The sequence below is a fragment of the Palaemon carinicauda genome, chromosome 2 (genome assembly GCF_036898095.1).
Source record: "Palaemon carinicauda isolate YSFRI2023 chromosome 2, ASM3689809v2, whole genome shotgun sequence".
NCBI lineage: Eukaryota > Metazoa > Arthropoda > Malacostraca > Decapoda > Palaemonidae > Palaemon > Palaemon carinicauda.
Genome location: NC_090726.1, coordinates 192,571,526 through 192,585,564, shown reverse-complemented (window position 1 = coordinate 192,585,564; position 14,039 = coordinate 192,571,526). Strand labels below are relative to the sequence as shown.

Below are 14,039 nucleotides of genomic sequence, written 5' to 3'. Positions count from 1 at the left end.
TATTAATTCAGGCAGTGAAGTCGGTAATGAGGGTTTTAGTGTGCAATTGCCTAAACTCCAGCTAGTGAAATTTGGCGGGAAAATAACAGTGGCGGCCATTTTGGGACCAAATTTTGGCACTTGTGGACGATCAGCCTATGCCTCTTGTTTCCAAATTTATGTATCTTCAATCTGTTTTAGAGGGTGAGGCTAGGGGTGTACTACAGGGCCTCACCCAAACAACAGCTAATTACAAGATAGCCTGTGAGTTGTTAGAAGAAAGGTATGGCGATCCAGAAAACATTATATCAGCTCACCTTCAAACCCTAATGCAACTTAGCTCATCTAGGAGCGCAAGGACTGAAATTCACACGTCCTCTTTGCGGAAATTACAGGATGAGTTAGTAGGCCATGTGCGCAGTTTGGAGGCCCTTGGAGTTGGAGGTGAACAGTACGGGCGGATCTTGGTGCCTATGATCCTTGCTCTGTTACCTCATGACATAAGGTTGGACTGGTCGCGTAGTGGACGGAAAAGAGGAGATCTCGACGGATTGCTGAAGTTCTTGCAACGAGAAGTGGAAGGCAGAGAGAGGGCAGAGGCTATCAAGAGACTAAGCCTTGGAAAATCCGAGGAACCCAGTGTAGAACGACGGACTAAAAAGCACACTCCCAGTTCAGCCTCTGCCCTTCAAACTTCATCAGAAGAAAGTGGTTCGAAGACGTTTTGCGCATTCTGTGGAAAGCTGCATCCCAGTGAAAGGTGTTTAGGTATAACTAAGCTCCCCCTTGCAGAAAGAGAAGAAGCCGTGCGTAATCGGCGTTTGTGTTTTAAGTGTTTATCTAAAAGCCATTAAGCCAAGGCCTGTTGGGCTAAGTGTTCAAAGTGCAAGACTGGGAATCACAACTCCCTTGTATGTCGGAGATCTGAAACGAAACCCTCCGTAACAGCTAGTGAAAATAACCCTGTAGTAGAGGGAGTGCAAGAGGGGTCAAATTCTGTGACCCATGTGGGGGTAGCACCTTGTGAGGTGAAAAACAAGGTTAATTCAAGGTGTTGTGTATTGCAGACGGCCCAAGTCAGGGTAGTAGGCCATCAGGGTATCACATTTGCTACTGTAATGTTTGATACAGGGTCAGATCGGTCTTACATTTCAAGGGAACTGGTCAAACGGGTCAAGCCTAAGTGGCTGACTTCTGAGTATTTATCATTTTCTGCCTTTGGTGGAGGGAAAGCCTCTAAGGCAGGTTTGTGTAGTATTTATGAAATAATGAGTGTAGGGGCAAATGATCACAAATATAGTTTTAAGGTTGCTGAGATTGATGTAATTTGTCCTCCGTTATCTAGGTCCAAAGTGGACCCTAAGTGTTTAGAACCTTTTTCTCACCTTAAGTTGATCGATGAGTATGGATCCCATCGAAATTTACATATTGATATGTTGATAGGCCTTGATTTATATTGGAAGATGATGATCCCCAACCAGGTTATGTATAATGACGGGCTTGTGGCCCAGGAGACAATTTTTGGTTGGATTTTGTCCGGATCCTTTAATAGGTCTGAAGGTAATATTGGTGTAAGTGTACAATTGTTAGCAATTGAGAATGTACAAGAGTGTAGTTTGAGTCAATTTTGGGATCTAGAGTCTGTTGGCATAAAACCCAACGAACTACATTCTGAGGCGATGAACCCTGACCCAGTCTTGGTTCAATTTGAGAATTTGGTAAGTTTTAAAGATGGTCGCTATGAAGTGGCCCTACCATGGAAATCTGAGAATAGGAAATTAGATTTGATTAATAATGAACATCATGCTTTGAGAAGATTGGAAGGTCTCTATAATAGGTTAGGTAAAAACCCCTGTCTGCAGGAACAATATTTTAAGGTGTTTAATGAGTATGAAAGGGAGGGTATTATTGAAGAAATTCCTTCCCATCAACGGGAAGGTGGGTATCCTATATTTTATTTGCCTCATCGGCCTGTGGTACGGGAAGGGAGCCTAACCACCAAGGTGAGGCCTGTTTTTGATGGATCTGCACGTGGCAGTAATGGAGTATCTCTGAATGATTGTTTAGAAAGTGGTCCTTCACTCAACCCTGATTTAGTTGAGGTGTTGTTAAGATTTAGAAGGTGGAGGGTGGCCTTAACAGCTGATATTACAAAGGCTTTTCTTCAAATAAAGGTAAGAAGGGAGGACCGTGATGTTCATAGGTTTTTGTTGAAAGAGGGGAACAATGTTAAACATTTCAGATTTATAAGAATGCCCTTTGGTAATAAGAGTAGTCCATTTTTATTAAATGCCACCTTAAAATTTCATTTAAAGAAATACCCTCTCACAGAGGTGGTTTCTGAACTGTATGAGAATCTTTATGTAGATGATTGGCTATCTGGGGCTGATAGTCCCGCAGAAGCAAGTTTAAGATTTGAAGAAGCCTATGGTATCCTGCAGGAGGCTGGTATGTCATTGTCAAAGTGTACGTCTAATTGTAAGACTTTAACTATAACTGAAGGTTCTAGTGAAGAGAGTGTCAAGGTTCTAGGCCTCCACTGGGTATCCTCCCCTGACTGTTTTACCTTTAAGGTTGAGAACCTGGACCCCTTTGGAGATATTGTTTGTACCAAAAGAAATGTGATAAGCCTCATAGCTCGGTGTTTTGATCCCTTGGGGCTCATATGTCCGTTTGTTATGCATGCAAAAATACTGTTTCAAGAAATCTGGAGATTAGGTTTAGATTGGGATGAGCTATTACCCGAGGCTATGCAAGGCAGAGTTAAATTATGGGTTGTAGGATTTTCTGTGCTTGAGTCATTTAGAGTAGATCGGTACTTGTTTTCTGAGTCACCCTTTAAGGAAATTCCTAATGTTCAATTCCATGCATTTAGTGATGCTTCAGAAAAGGGTTATGGTGCTTGTGTTTATGTGAGAGTGCCTGAGGGGGATAAATTCAAGGTATCGCTGGTTGTTGCAAGAGGCAAGGTAGCCCCTATAAAAAGGGTTTCCCTTCCTAGGCTTGAATTACTCGGAGCCCTGTTATGTGCTAGACTCGTTGTGTTTGTGACGTCTGCCTTGCAGCTGGGTAAAGAGGTTTCTGTTCAATGTTGGACGGATTCCACAGTAGCCCTAGCTTGGATAAAGGGGGACCCCAATAGATGGAAAACCTTTGTGGCTAACAGGGTTGTTGAGATTCAACATTTGACACCTCCTTCATGTTGGCAGCATTGTCCAGGCAAGGACAACCCAGCGGATCTTGTATCTCGAGGTGTTTTTGCTGAGCAGCTTTTGCAGTCTGATATTTGGCTGAAGGGTCCTCCTTGGCTCTGTTCCTCCCCGCTCCCTCATCAGGAAGGCAGGGGGGCGGACATTCCTTCAGAAGAGATATGTGATACTGACACAGTTTGTGTTGCAGTTGAAAATGAGCCGCCCTTATTTGAATTCACCCGATGGAGTTCCTTTACAAAGGCCCTTAATGTAGTAGGTTGGGTACTGAGATTTGTTGGGAATTGCAGACCTTCGTCCCGCAAATTAAGTGGACCTTTAACCTATGGAGAATTGACGAAGGCTAAGGTACAACTGCTGTACTTTGTGCAACGAGAGGCCTTTGCAAAGGAAGTAAATGCTCTGAGTAGATCTCTCCCCCTCCCAAGGGGTTCTTCCTTGATTAAACTTGATCCTTACCTAGATGAGGATGGGCTACTGAGAATAAAAGGGCGCTTAGAGAATGCAGACTTGAGTTTTGAGAGTAAGCACCCTATAATAATTCCTGGTACCCACATTGCTTTACTGTTAGTTCGTTTCCAGCATAGGTTGCTCAAGCATGCTGGTGTTGCTACACTTGTATCCACTTTACGAAACAGTTACTGGATCATTCGCCTTCGTCAGATTGCAAAGAAGGTTTGTCTAGAATGTGTGGCTTGTCGGCGTTGTGATGCCTCTGCTTGTTCCCAGCCTGTGGGGCCACTTCCCGAGTTGAGAGTTAAGTCGGCTCCTCCATTCACGGTTACAGGTCTGGATTTTGCTGGTCCTTTATTTTGTATTGATTTTCCATCCAAGAAATTGTATATACTTCTTTTTACCTGTGCTGTCATTCGAGCTGTTCATTTAGAGCTCACCGAGTCTCTTTCGGTTGTTGATTGTAATTTGGCCATTAGACGGTTTGTAGCTAGACGGGGTGTTCCAACAGTGTTCTACTCTGACAATGCTAGAACCTTTGTGAGTGTCTCCAACCTGTTAAGAGAACATTATGGCTCGTTGACGCCCCAATGGAAGTTTATTGTACCTAATGCTCCTTGGTGGGGAGGCTGGTGGGAACGCCTCATTAGATCTGTGAAAGTTGCACTGAGGAAAACATTGGGCACTAATTCTTTGTCCAAGAGTGAATTAGAGACTACACTTCATGAGGTGGAAGCTTGTATTAATTCTAGACCCTTGACATTTGTAGGTGAGGAACCTGATATTGCAAATCCTCTTACCCCTTCCCATTTCCTAATTGGCCGTTCTGCAGGTTTTCAGTTAGTTAGTAGATGATCCAGACTGTGGTGTATCCTCAAAGGATTTGTGTGTAAGAGAAGCTGTGCGTCTGGGTCAGTTAGACAAATTTTGGAGAATATGGCAGACTGAGTATCTTAGAAACCTGCCTTGTATGGTGAAGGGGTTCAAGCCAAATTGTAACCTTAAAGAGGGTTCTGTTGTACTAGTAAAGGATGAACGGGTGCCAAGGTTAAGGTGGCCTCTTGGAGTTATTACTAAGTTGTATCCTGGAAAAGATGGGGTTGTTAGAAGTGTTGAGGTTAAAACCAAACGTGGATTTATATCCAGACCTGTGCAAAATTTGTATAATCTAGAAATAACAGATTTGAAGGGTGAAATGGGTAGTAATTCCCAGGAGGAGAGACTTGAGAATCTTAGACAGGAGCCTGTAGAATCACCCTTAGTGTCTAATGTTGGTAAGTCCCGAAAGGGAAGACCTATTAAGGTTCCTATTAAACTTGACTTGTAGATTAAGGTAATAAGATAGCCTTGGAAGGCTCTGATGATGATAGGAGTGTTGAGACACTCCTATGGTGGGGAGGATGTTAAATGTTGGTTTGTTTGTCCTATGAAAACGCACCCAACGTTCGTTTACGCTGGTAAGTGTAGTGTTTGTCCAATGAGAATGCACCCAGGTTTGTTGACATTATCGAAATAGTTGATTTATTGAAAAATGTTTATTTGAAAGGTTGATATGTTATTATGATTGGGTCATTACAATTATAAAGAGTAATCCATGTGAATTGTGATTATATTGTGAAAACTGTATTAATTTCCTGAGTGGATGGGAGCCGGGACTTCCCCTCTCCCGTTTTCGTCACATATTTGTATTTTTTTTACCTTTGGGGAAGCTTTAACGAGAATAAAAGTAAGAAATTTAGAATTTGCTGGTTAAATGGATTTGTCTTGTCTGTATCACAATGTTATCTATTTTTTTTATGTGAAGTTTTCTACAAAAAGGAACCATGGGACCTGCGTGCTCCCCCCAAGCCCTTGTTTGAATCTGTAGTAGAGAGAGAGAGAAATAAAGAGAAAACGGAGAAGGTCGTTTCCTTTCTCCCGTAGTTTATTTTTGAGTGTTACGAGATAATTGAGGAGGCTATGCCTCAAACTGAGGGGCTTATGGCCCACATTCAACACTTTGTTTTAATTTCAGTGTGGCAATGAGGAGTTGATCACTACCAATATTTGCACCTCTAATAGCTTCTTACATTTCTCAGAATTCTCTTTTTTAATGACTGATCTATTTTATTTTCGTACAGAAATTGCCACATGGTAAACTCCATGTATATTTGTGAATGTCCTTGTGCTGGAAAAGTGCCCCTAATAAAAAGATTTTCCTTTTCCAGATTTCAGTGAACAAAATCACACACCAAATTTGAACGTGCCCCTACAAGCACACGTTTTGTTTGTCGAGCGGAATTCGCATGCTGAATGCGCCCCTAACCATATGTGCCCGCAGGCAGAGTACATAGCTGCATTTCAGGAATGTCAACAAAACGCGTAGACATGAGAGACAAGATTTTTATCCTCGTCCAGGACAATCTATTCTTTTAAAGGTAAATCTAAGGAGGCTGGGAATTGTAAATTAACTTCACTGATCGCTTTACTGAGACCATTGAAGACCTCTGCTCCTTTTCAGACTAAACTAGACAGCAGTATGAGGAAAAGAGCCACAAGTGGTTCCAGCATTGCAAGTTGCCCCTCCATCTACTTTAGGGGATTAACCTCCTTTTGAGAAAGTAGTCCCATTCCCTGCCATACTACTATGCTCGTAGATACAGTATATAGAATTTTGGTGATACTCCGGAAAGGGTACATTTCTCACTGAAATGCTGTTTCACAGATAATCTTTTAATAACAATCTCCATCCATTTTTGAGCACAAGTTGAAGGCACACAATAACATCGAATTTCAGAAATTCTCCCTTAGTGGCCTAGTTGCATGTCACGGACGAGACTAGAAAGGAAACATCCTGGAATGTAGGTAAAATTCCAGGTAATCCTCAAAATATGAAACTAACATCAGGGTCTAGACAGTGGTAGAGCCCCTATTTAGTCTTTGATAGTCATAAATGAGTCTGGAGCAAGCAATTGAATCTGCAGCAGAAGTTGCAGACGTTGCTCTTAAACTTCCAGTAGTAGGTCCCAAGGGAAGCTTCGTAGTTCTTGAAGATAAATCCGTATTGGCTCATTGACAGACTAGGCCATCTGCCCTGTGTCCAAGTACTGAGAAGACTGCAAGAACCATGGGTTTTTCCTGAAGCTACTAAATACTAAACATAAATTTGTACCGTTTTCCAACCATGTAGGGAGCACATTGAAGCTGGAATTAACAGGTTTCAGGACCAGAAAACAAAGAATTGTCAACAGGCAAGGTTTTCCACCTGACTTTAGAGAATTTAATGTGTTACTGCACATCAAAATCTGCTTCTAATAGACCCCTGTGTTGTAGATTTAATGCCAGGTACGTCCAATGGCAAACTGATACACCTACAATACCTGTTTGCAGTGCAAGAGCTGCAAAACAAGGTTGCAACTATTAATCTTTTCAGTCCTGCTGCTGACTAGACCATGAAGGGTTAGTGTGTTCTAGTTTGCTGTTTCCGAAAATTTAAGTGACCTAGAAACTAGAAAACTGTACAAAGTCTGGCATAGACACTAGAATTTGTATTTCACCAGACAACTTCAATATGGGGCAATTGCATACTGAAGAGGGATACAGTTATGGTAAAGTTTGCCAAATAAATCAACTGGATTCCATCAACCTGAGGAATTCCATTGTAATAGATAAACCACCACATATGTAGCAGTGGCTGTAGAGAAATGAGAGAAGCCAAACTTTCATGAGATGCGGCATAAAGTTTCTTGGCCCCTCAAGATACCAGACCTTCCCCTCTGAAGCAAACATCACAACATTGTTACCAGAGCCAGACAATACTAAAGGCTCAAGGTAACAATGCCCCTTGGTTCCCTTATGCCATTGAGGACATCCCTCAGTCCATTAGTAAAGGACGATGAGGTTCTTATTAGGCACAGCATATTCCCCAACCTACCACCTGTAGGGGAATGCCAGCAACACTGATGGTTCTTTGGGGCAGATCTCTAGGTTCAAGGTATTGCCTCCCATACACGATCTGTTGGCTTCCTGTAATTGAATCTGACAATTCAATCATTGTATTCCAGGACCACCACCTAGAAAGGGATATCCTAAAGATGCTGAACAAAAACAAAATGTTTGACAGGTTTCCAGGCTTTTACAGCAACTTATTCTTGGAGATGCTGACAGGAGGTTGGAGGCCTGTCATAGACCTGTCCTGCTTGAACCTGGTTTGTGCTCCAAACCAGGTCAAAGATCGAAATCTCTAGTTCAGTAATAAGTCATCAGAAAGAATTTCTGCTGACCATAGACCTGCAAGGTGTGTGTTTCCAGATCCCAATTCATTTGAGATCAAGGAAGTACCTTCACTTTTTTAGGGAAAGAATATCATTTCAAGGTGCAAGTGGCACAGGAATGACTCCTTTGCTATTTAGACTGGCTCCTCCTGATGGAGTCAAAGTAACAGCTTATGTCACATAAGACCTTGTTGACATTTGCTGCAATCTAGGGATCCAATTGAATTATGGGAAGCAGCCTTGAATCCCAGCATCTACAGTATATGGGCATGGACATACTTGGTCCAAGCTAATATTTCCATCTGTTTCATACAGATTGCAGCACCCCATCTAGAGAGAATTCCCTCTGTCCCATCTTCAGCAGAAGTTCTTTGGTTACCTTGCCTCCTAGAGAAACTGGACCCTTTGGGAGGATGCATTTGTTAAATTCAATTGGGTCTGAAGAGCCAATGGTCAGATATCAATCCCCCATCAGCTCTCTTGGATCTACTATTAGAGAAATGAAAACAAACCAATTGGTGTGTGAAGGATGACCTGCTAACTGGATAATTTCTACAGGCTTCATCTCCAGCTGATAAATTTTTTTAAGTGAGGGGCATTTGAAGTCGTCTGGTGGTATTTTCCTAAAAATGCCATGCCTCAACAGATAAAATGACACAAATCCATATACCTAATTGTGAAAGTTCTCTCTCCAATTTCTTTTCATATGTCCTTATGTTGTATGTTTATCCTGCTAGGAAACAATTGTAATTTGTGGTACGGGAATGCTCATCATTTTCACTATCTTATTGAAAATAATAATTACTGTTATCTGCATTTCAAATTCAAGTTCTCGTACAGTAATATTAATCATAAAATACACCACAACTGGTAGAGTAAGATGTTGTCCCTTGTCTACATTGTCTATTTTGTTAATAAAATCAAACTTGACTGCAATTGTCATGGCTATAAATACTATAAATATTACACTAGTTCATTGACAGTTCCCAAATGTCCTGTCCTGTGTTATTGATGAGTTTTCAATTTTTGCCAAGGTGTGAAATTTTGGTTACTGTGCTTGAGGGTATAAGAGGCTAAAGTACACTATTCTCACACAGAATGCGTGCCGGTTAAGAGGTATGGAACTATGGACAGTATCCTATCCTGCATGGCTGGGCTGGAAGGTAAGGTTTTGTCTTGATTCTCTGAAAAGTTTTACTGTAGTTGTCAAAGGTATAATGCCTTTTTCCAGAAGGATTTGGTGTAAATAAAAGGGAAAGTTTATGTAAATGTTCATAGTGTAGTTTTGAGGATGAAATATTCCTAAATTAACTTTAAACACATTTGTTTCCATGCTGCATACAAACACTCATCCTTTAATCAGATTGATTCACCACTAGTTGGAGTTGGTAGTTTGTTAGAAAACTAAGTGTTTATCCAGCTGGTGAGGGTGCAGAGCTAGTAGCCCCACTAGAGAACCTTTACTTTTGATTCGGTCACTGACGTGTAGATGTACGATCGGTCCCATAATATAATAAAGCTTATAAATTTATCTTGAAGGTGATTGTAGTTAATTGATGGCAAGGAAGCAAGAAGTTAGTATTTGCTGGCTGGAACCATGTTTAAGGCTAAACCTGATGTAGATTCATTCTTCCTCAGGTCTTGAGGGCATGGTTTTTTGTAATGATCCCCATACATTGTAACTTGTGGCCTCGCTCGGACCTGACCACTCTGCTTGCAAACCCAGGAGTGAATCGGGATGTGTAGGAAGAGTGCACGCTGTTCTTCCTCTTTTGTCATAGATTGACTAATTCTAAAGTGAAGATGAGAGGATAAATAGAAGTCCAGGAAGGCCAGCCGTAGCACTTTATTGCAGTAAATAAGTAGCAGTGTGGGAAAGAGTAATGCTATGCACATCAGGTAGACCCAGAGCTAAAAAAGTTGTTGGATTATTACTGGTACCTTAAAAATACCTATAGTCTTTATATAAATTAGCTGGTATCCCACTGCCCCATATCAGACTAGAAACGCTAGCAAAAACTGAAAAGAATAAAAAAATTAATGACCCTAGGCATCTGCTCCCCAATCATCAGGAAGCAAGGCAGAGACTGAAATCATGCAAAAGCTTTGCAACAGTTAATGGACTAGAACCAATTCGGACAGCTACTCACAGGCTAGAGAAGTGGGAGGAAAGTGATTGATGGCCATTAGTCACTGCCCAGCCCAAACGAATGTCTGCCCACCGGAACAACCCTCACTAGGAAGGACTGGGTAACCCTAGAGCAAGGTTAAAAGGGGGCATAACTGGAGATGGAAAACACTAATGATAATCCTCATTTGTCGACTCTCTCCAGAATGCCCATGTGGGGCAACACCACAAACTATGGAACACATCCTACAAAGTTTCCCACTGGGCCTACATTGCTCAGATCAAGGCTATGCACTTAGTGTAAGTTTGACATTGGCGTGATAGAATGTGGTGGCCGCTTGTTTGCTGCCTCTCGTCATCTTGCCCCTAGGGCACACAGTTTCTGGAGCCATAACCCTTTTGGGGTAGATTGCCGCAGATCGCTACTCCTTACAGGAAAGAGTTCTCTTCCGAGCACCCTCATAGTGATGCCTGCTGAGAGCTTAGGGTTGCCACCACTCGCCATCAGGCTTCCAGGGCACAAGAAGTCTTATAAACCATACCCCTTTGTGGTTATTGCTGCAGATCTCTACTCCCTACGGAATGGCGAGCTCTTAGGAGTACCCTCATGGTGATTCCTGCTGTCCTCTTGTGGTCACTGCCTCCCACAATAAAGCCCCCGGGCCACAACAAGTCTCGTGACACACAACCCTTTGGAGTTACTGCCTCAGTCCTCTACTTCCAATGGGGAAAAGCGCTCGCATGGCGAGGCCCCCTGGCTGCTTGTGTTACAGCCTCACTAATGCTCCCCCCTAGAGCTCGTGTCTAGCAGTATGGTACCCTTACTGCTTATTGCCCCAGACCTCTACTCCTTGCAGGGCAGAGGCAGCATAGACAAGCCCTTTCTGCTTAGCTCGTTACTGAGCTGGCACTCTTCCTGCAGGAGTGCGCAAGGTAACTCTTCCACCTCTTATGTTGACGAAGCTTCAGCTAATGAACGAATCTTACCTAGGCATGCTAGCGAGTCTTGTGTATCAGCGCGCACTCCCCCACCACGTGCTAGAGAGGTGGGCAACCGGCACCCCTCCCACAGACATGGGTCTCTATGCTTCCCTGGCTGCTCACGCTACCCCAGTAGCTTGTGTGTACACTTTGGTATGCTCATTCCATTTTCAATCCCATGGTTATGCTTATTAACTTTAAAATCATTAGCAATTTTCTCCCTTTAGTAGTCTAAATCATATTGATTCCTCTTCCCATTTCATGGGTCTGGTCTTAATACTGGATTCCCTGCTCAATTCATTATCTTTTATATTTTCCTATGACAGTCTAGTTACCCTTTAATTTTATTGATTGGTCATTGTGTGGTGCACAGCTTTTGGGTTCTTGTTCTTTTTAAATTGAAGCTTTGGGTTTTGATCCTTTTATATTGCACCCTTTGGTTCTGTTCCTTTTATGTTGCACCCTTTGGTTCTGTTCCTTTTATGTTGCACCCTTTGGTTCTGTTCCTTTTATATTGCACCTTTTGGTTCTGTTCCTTTTATATTGCACCTTTTGGTTCTGTTCCTTTTATATTGCACCTTATGGTTGTTCCTTTTATGTTGCACCTTTTGGTTCTGTTCCTTTTATGTTGCACCCTTTGGTTCTGTTCCTTTTATGTTGCACCCTTTGGTTCTGTTCCTTTTATGTTGCACCCTTTGGTTCTGTTCCTTTTATGTTGCACCCTTTGGTTCTGTTCTTTTATATTGCACCTTTTGGTTCTGTTCCTTTTATGTTGCACCTTTTGGTTCTGTTCCTTTTATGTTGCACCTTTTGGTTCTGTTCCTTTTATGTTGCACATTTTGGTTCTGTTCCTTTTATGTTGCACCCTTTGGTTCTGTTCCTTTTATGTTGCACCCTTTGGTTCTGTTCCTTTTATGTTGCACCCTTTGGTTCTGTTCCTTTTATGTTGCACTCTTTGGTTCTGTTCCTTTTATGTTGCACCCTTTGGTGGGGTTTCCTTTTATATTGCACCTTTGGGTTCTGTTCCTTTTATGTTGTCCCGTTTGGTTGCTCATTTTGTTGCCCCGTTTGGTTGTGTTCATTGTGGTGCACCGTTTGGTTCGGTGTTCATTTTGCACCTCTCGGTTCGGTGTTCGTTCCGTGCGGCGCCTCTCGGTGCGGTGTTCGTTCCGTGCGGCGCCTCTCGGTGAGGTGTTCGTTCCGTGCGCCGCCTCTCGGTGCGTGTGTTCGTTCCGTGCGCCGCCTCTCGGTGCGTGTGTTCGTTCCGTGCGCCGCCTCTCGGTGCGGTGTTCGTTCCGTGCGCCGCCTCTCGGTGCGGTGATCGTTCCGTGCGCCGCCTCTCGGTGCGGTGATCGTTCCGTGCGCCGCCTCTCGGTGCGGTGATCGTTCCGTGCGCCGCCTCTCGGTGCGGTGTTCGTTCCGTGCGCCGCCGCCTCTCGGTGCGGTGTTCGTTCCGTGCGCCGCCGCCTCTCGGTGCGCCGTTCGTTCCGTGCGCCGCCGCCTCTCGGTGCGCCGTTCGTTCCGTGCGCCGCCGCCTCTCGGTGCGCCGTTCGTTCCGTGCGCCGCCGCCTCTCGGTGCGCCGTTCGTTCCGTGCGCCGCCGCCTCTCGGTGCGCCGTTCGTTCCGTGCGCCGCCGCCTCTCGGTGTGCCGTTCGTTCCGTTCGCCGTTTGTTCCGTGCGCCGTTCGTTCCGTGCGGCTCTCCCCGGTGCGGTGTGCATTTTATATTGTAGGTTCTGGTTCCGTATTTTTTAAATGGTAGAGGGGTCCTTTTTTTTATTCCCAGGGCATCACAGAATTTTCCGTAATTGAATTAGCAGAGGTCGTCAACGATGTCTGGGCTTTGCCACCTGATCCAGGGGTATGGAGAACATTAAGTGTACTCTATTTTTTTTTTTTAGAGGTGGAAGGAAGAGGTAATAATAATAATAAAGAAAAAATAATGGAAAAAAATAAGGGAAAGAAAATAAGTCTTAAATCCCAAAGATGATTAACCTTTCATGGAATTAGTGTACAGTAGTTTCTCTAAATGACACCCACAACTATCTGCTTCCACAATGTAGACTCCCTAATCCTACTACTAAGGGATGGTACTGCAATTAGTGGCTAAACTGTATGCCAAACCTGCTTGATGGGACTTTTAAGCATTTCAAGAATACAATCATCCCCACTTTGATTATAGTGGCAGGCAAACTGGACGGAATGTAGTCCTATCTCTTTGAAACTGGCCACCCCTGGAATCCAAAGGCCAAGTTTTTTTGTTTGAGAATAGTTATGCGTTCAAGTATGGGAATACTGACATGCCTAGGTGTCCAAACATTATCGGGTAGTTGGCAAGACCACCACCAGCTCTTACAATTTATTTTGAAGAAAATTCCAACCCTTGATGTCCCCTAAAAAAAAATCTGGACAGAAAAATGGAGTTTTGACAAAAAGGCTGGAGACTGTTGATAAGTATGAAGGAGAATGATTTTATTTAAGTACCGGTAAAAGAAAGATGAGAGATGTAGTCAAACCAAGGGAAAAAATTTCCCAGTTCGAGAGCCCTCTTGCCCATCACCAGGCTTCAGCATGGGAATATGCTGTGCTGAAGCCCAATGACTTCGAGGCATTATCTCGTTAAGAGGTTTCTTATGATGCAGTGGTCGGAACTCTGTTCATTTCATCTTTCTTGCGGCTCATGGTTTTCTGTTTATATTGCAGCTTTTGGTCTCCTGATAATTTTAGGTTTACAGATTTTGCTTCTCCATTCATTTTAGGTTGTAGATATTGGTTTACTGAATTTAAGTTTTTTTATCGGTGTTCATTTTTTAAGTTTTTAATTTCCCCGTACAGTTTGTTTTAGCTTTCTCTGTTCATATTACAGTATGTTGCAGCTTTTAATTCCATTCATTTTATGTTGCTTTGGTTTCAATGTTCATTTGGTTACAGCTCTTTCTTCCCTGTTCATATTGGTGCAGCTTCTGGTTCCTGTTCATTTCATTTCACAATTTTTTATTCCTTGTTCATTTTATTGCTGTATTTTTTTCCCATTTTTG

General features: G+C 43.0%; 1 long non-coding RNA gene across 3 annotated transcripts in view; it reads left to right on the top strand.

Annotated features, from left to right (window-relative positions):
- LOC137622691 (uncharacterized) overlaps positions 1 to 14,039 on the top strand; it is a 49,960-nt gene that overhangs the window by 33,338 nt on the left and 2,583 nt on the right. For 2 of the 3 annotated variants that reach the window (XR_011040462.1, XR_011040460.1), the window contains exon 2: positions 8,992 to 9,057. This is a non-coding gene — a long non-coding RNA (uncharacterized lncRNA). Of the gene's footprint in view, positions 1 to 5,848; positions 6,059 to 8,991; positions 9,058 to 14,039 lie in introns of all 3 variants that reach the window. The other variant, XR_011040461.1, reaches the window with a different exon arrangement.